Genomic DNA, 5,692 nt, shown 5'->3' on the forward strand with positions numbered 1-5,692 from the left:
AGCAGTTGTTTGTCGCTAGATTTAAGGACATACGTTTCGCAGCCGTAGGTAAGAACCGGTCAAATGACAGGTTTATATATGCGCAATTTTTGTTCTTTTGATAGTAACGTTAATTTCATAAGCTTGATATGGGCAAGATATGCTCTGTTAGCTGTTTGAATACGATCTTGTATTGCAAGAGTCGCATCTTTACTTGTGCTGAAAACTACGCCTAGATATTTAAACTCGTTTATAGACTCGAAATTGTGACTGCCTATTCTGATGTGACTATCTTAGGCAAATCTTGTCATGTATTTAGTTTTTTCTTCGTTTATTCTGAGGCTTGTTTGCTTTGTATCTTGCTCTAGTTGTATGAAAACGCTTTGAAGATATTCCTTGTTTCTTGCAAAAATGACGATATCGTCAGCATAGGCAGATATTTGTGTAGATTTATAAAATATTGTACCACCTTTATCTATTTCGTTGATAGCTGCATGTAGAGTCAGATTGAACAGGAGCGTCGATAGAGAATCACCTTGACGTACACCAGATTTGGTTACAAATTTGTCTGAAAGTTCACCATTCAGGATTATTTTAGCGTTTGTATGCATTAGAGTCATATTAATTAAGTTGATATATTTTTACGGTATACCAAGTTTTTTTAAATAGTAATTAATATATTTTCTGTTGAGCTTATCGAAAATTTGTTTAAAATCTATAAATAAACAATGTATGTTAATGTTGAACTTATGAGTTCTTCTCGAAAATTTGTGACATAACGAAGCATTGGTTTGTTGTTGAGCGACCGGTTCTAAAACCACATTGATAATTTCTCAGTATTTCTTCTGCGTACATGTTTAGTTTTTCATACAATATGTTCGAAAATTTTTTATACCAAACATTAAGAAGAGATATACCTCTGTAGTTAGCACAGCTCGTTTTGTCGCTTTTTCTATAGATAGGAACTATAAAGCTTGTATACCATTCTTTTGGCATTTTTTCTGTTCTCCAGATTTGAAGTATTAATTCATGTATCTGCTTGTGAAGTTCTTCTCCGGCATATTTGATCAGTTCAACGTTTATAGAATCTTCTCCACACGATTTAAACTTCTCTGTTGCTCGTTTCGTGTCCTAAAATATGGGTTTCTCTAGTATATTTTCTACTGTCCATTCGGTATCACTAGGGACTTCGACTTCATTGCTATTCAGCAGATCGCTAAAATGGTTTTTCCAAATATTTAAAACTTCTTTACCATCACTGATCAATTCACCATTTTTATTTTTACAAGCTGTCAAGTGCGGTTGGAATATGCGTGTATGTTTTCGTATTCTGCGATACATTGATCTTGTTTGGTTTGTTGGAAAATCTTGTTCAATGCTTTCGAGTTCTTTTCTCAGAAAATCTTTTTTCTTTCTTCGTATTCTTTTTTTGGCTTCTTTCCTTTTTTCTTGATATTTAAGCAAATTCTGTCGGTGCCATTTTCAATGTATATTTTTCTAGCATCGTTTTTTGCTTTGATAATTTCTCTGCATTGTGAATCAAACCATTCATTGATGGAGTGAGTTTTTTGGCCAATAGTTTCGTTTGCTGCGCTAAATACGGCCTGTTTAATGTCCTGCCAGCTTATTGTTACGTCTGGTTCTCTTATCGTATCATTATTTTCTTCTAGTTTATTTACAATTTTTTCCTGGTAAGTGGCTCTTACAGATTTGTTTATTATGGCGGCCTCGACGTTCCAATGTTTCTTATTGTATTCTTTTTTTGCGATTTTAGCCAATACCCTTTGACGAATACGCGCAACAAACATATAGTGATCATATAGTGAGTCACAATTTGGACCCCGGTAAGATCGTACGTCAATAACTGAAGACATATGTCTCTTATCTACTAATATGTGTTCAATTTGATTGGCATCATTTTGTCCTGTTATTCTCCATGTTTGTTTATGTGTACACTTGTGCTGAAAGGATGTATTACTTATAAATAGTCCTTGGGATTCGGCAAAGTTACATAGACGTAGACCATTATCGTTTGTATGTTCATGAAGCGAATGTTTTCCTGCGACTAGTTATATTATTGATTGTTCCTTTCCGATCTTTGCGTTGTAGTCGCCACCAAGTATTTTAATATCATACTTGTTTATTTTACTGCATACATTTGAAATTTTATCGTAGAATTCATCCTTGTTCTTATCTTCACTTTCTTCTGTGGGCGCATAGACCGACAAAATTGATATATTTTGGAATTTACCATTACACTCTTTCGCGTTTTTTTTGTTGACGTAAACACCTGTGCCTGTGTGACCTTGAATTTCAGCGCCGCTGCAGAAAATGCTATAATCTCGTTTCTTGATTTCGCCTTGCCCCTTCCACCTTATTTCTTGTAGACACGCTACTGTAATGCCATACGTTCTGAGTTCGTCAGCTATTTCTGCCATTTTATCGGGTTGAAGCATAGTCAAAATATTCCATGTTGCTGATTTAAAATCGTTGTCTTTTAAACGTTGCGTAGGTCGATATCTAGAGGGTATTCTTTTCCAAGGCAGTATTGTTGGATTCGTAGCAATAGATTTTATAACTGATAAGAGGTCGCCAGCCTCAGACCAGGTTTTCTCACCTCATTTCTTCTGTTACCTTCCTTTCCACTGAAGTTTCTCTGTTAGGGTTAGCAACACCACCACTTGCAGGCGAAATGAGGAGATTGGAAGTGATAGGTGTGAGGCGGCATTTCAAAAGATCAGCCATTAAATTGCACATCGCTTCCCTTTATGGTGCCTAATAAACTTATATATAAATTATTAATTTCATTTGTTTAATAGGTTATCTTGTTAATATTATATTGTGAATATATTGTTACCTAATTTAATATAGTTATTACTCGTATTAATAAAACATCTCATAGGTATATTTCGATTTATCATTCTTAATTTAAGAGGTACATATAAATACAACATTGTAGAAGGGTCGCAAACCCTTCCAGATAGGGCACGCGGCACCGCTGATATATATGTATAGTCAAAGAGAAATGTGCGCAAAAAACATTTAATGTTTTTTTATTGATAAAACGAATAAAGTGATCATAAAATTAATGAACAAAATTGAGACAGTGACTCCTACCAGGAGTCAGCTCACTCTTAAATTTGCTTAACGAAATTGCGAATAATAAGTATAAAATAAGAGTTATTTCAAATACTCGTGTTCGAATACAGCCCGGTACACCGGAAATTTACGTAAAAATCGTCAAACAATTTGAAAGTAAGAACATGGAATTCTATACGTACCAATACTAGAAGAATTTTAACATGCTGCTACTCTAACGTTGTTCTTTAATGGAAACAAGTTTGTTATCGTCGTCTGTCAACATTAGACTGACTTTTACTTTATTTATATTTTATATATTAAGCTGTGTTTACAAATTGGTCGAATATGCATAATAAGCATATTCCCACGATAGCAGTTTGGTGCATAACGTAAATTAAGTATATCACATTACCGGCACTAACTTCATTATGAAATGAATGCATGTAATGCTACATCACAAAATACATATTTTTGCACTACACTACAAACATTTGGAATATGAAACATCGCCAAACAAAAAGATCCCTTCCAATGTTCGTTGAAGAAATAGAACAAAAACTAAATAATAAAGATATCTACAACATTAAAAGCCTACTCAATAGTCGAGGCACCACAATTCAATTGTGATTTACTATAGTACCGATGAAATTCAAGCCACAAATATTATGATCGAGGACTCAGTCGAACCTATTCTTATGTCTGCCATATATAGCCCATCAAAACATAGTGTAAAACATGAAACCTACATACATTTTTTTTAACATTAGGGAATCGATTTATAACTGGTGACGATTATAATGCAAATAATATATTCTATATTCTGGGCATCCCGACTAACTACAATAAAGGGACATGAATTACACAAGGAAATGAGACTCTTGAATCTTAATGTTTTTTCTACAGGAAAGCCCACATACGGGCCAACAGATACAACAAAAATTCTTGATCTTATTGATTTCTGTATTACCAAAGATTTCCTTTATGAACATGTGAAGTGCAAGACCAGCTTAGAGTTACCATCGGATCATTCACCAGTGATTGTCACTACAGATAAAGACCTTCAAAACAAGATCCAAAAATGTCAGTTATACAATAAACGAACAAATTGGATTTCATATAAAACAATATTGCACAATATTGTACTTTTTGCAAGCCATTTAAAGAACGTTTTTACTCTACATAATGTGGATAGTGATCCAGCTATAGAAGTTAATGTTTCAAATTTCTTGGAGAAACTAACCAAATGGAGTTACCAATTGAAAAATTTAAGGAACGAGAAATATTTTCTACCATTAAATCTCTTAAAAATCCAAAAGCACCTGGTTCATACCGCATAATTGATGAAATCCTTAAAAAAACTTCCAGATATTGCTTTAATATTTATTACCCATATTTTAAACGTGTTCTTGTTCAAAAACTGCATTCCAGCTCAATGAAAAGTTGCGAAATAAAGATGACACTAAAACCAGGAAAACCAGCTGAAGACGTTAAATTTTATCGTCCAGTAAGTCTCCTTTCCATTCTCTCACAAATGCTTGAGATATTATTCTTAAAACGTCTTATGCCGATAATTGAGTCGAAACGAATAATTCCGAATCACCAGTTTGGATTCAAAAGAAAACCTTCAACGATTGAGCAAACTCATTGTTGAAAAAATACTGTTATAATCTAGCATGTTTTATATTAGTTTAAGCAATCCTGTAAAAAGTTTCTTACCACTAAACTATTATACGTTTATTATTTGTATCTATTGAAAATACTCTTATGGCAATAGCGAGAATGAAATGTCTCCTTCATATGATATTAAAGCTGGAGTACCACAAGGCAGTGTTCTCGGTCCAATCCTTTATCTGCTCTTCACATACGATTTACCGAAGACGGCAGGAATTCTAACTGATACATTTGCATATAGCTGACACAGGTATCCTGGCGGGTGCAAGCAATCTCTCTGTAGCCTCTTTTAAACTAGAAGCTGGTCTTAATCATATATTAAAATGGTTGAAGCATAGAAACAAAATCTACTCATGTCACACTTACAATAAAAAAAAGATAACTACCCCGAAATTAAACTTAATATAATAAATCCGCAATCCGCAAACAGCGCAAAATATCTGGGCATGCATTTGGATACACGTCCGACATGGAAAATACATATTTTTAACAAAAGAAAATTCCTTGGGGTTCAATACCTAAAAATGTTTTGGCTACTGAATAAAAAATCTTTATTGTCGCTAAAAAATAAACTTATTTATACAAAAATGGGCTAAAACGAGTATGGACCTATGGTATTCAACTATGGAGAACAGCCACAACATCTAACATCGAAATTCCCCAACGATTCTAATCTAAAACTAAAATATTTGTTTCAAAAAAAAAAAAAGTAGCTCTCCACAGGGAAACCTACCTAAATTGAAAATTATGAGGTCTTAAATCTTAATTATCAAATGATTGTAAAATGTCACAACTTTATTTGACAGAATACATAATAAATTTAAATTAAATAAAAAAAAATCTGTATAATACGTTCAACGCAAGTAGACGTGTGTTTGAAGTGCTCGTGATACAGCACTTCATTTACGAATGTGGAGTGTACAAAGTCTTACAGATTTACAAAAATAAGTAACAATAATTA

At 33.4% G+C, this 5,692-nt stretch overlaps 1 pseudogene; it reads right to left on the reverse strand.

The window, feature by feature from the left end:
- Positions 1–1,364: 1,364 nt before the first annotated feature.
- LOC119665674 lies at positions 1,365–2,597 on the reverse strand (annotated as a pseudogene).
- Positions 2,598–5,692: the final 3,095 nt, after the last annotated feature.

The sequence above is a fragment of the Teleopsis dalmanni genome, chromosome 1 (genome assembly GCF_002237135.1).
Source record: "Teleopsis dalmanni isolate 2A chromosome 1, ASM223713v2, whole genome shotgun sequence".
NCBI lineage: Eukaryota > Metazoa > Arthropoda > Insecta > Diptera > Diopsidae > Teleopsis > Teleopsis dalmanni.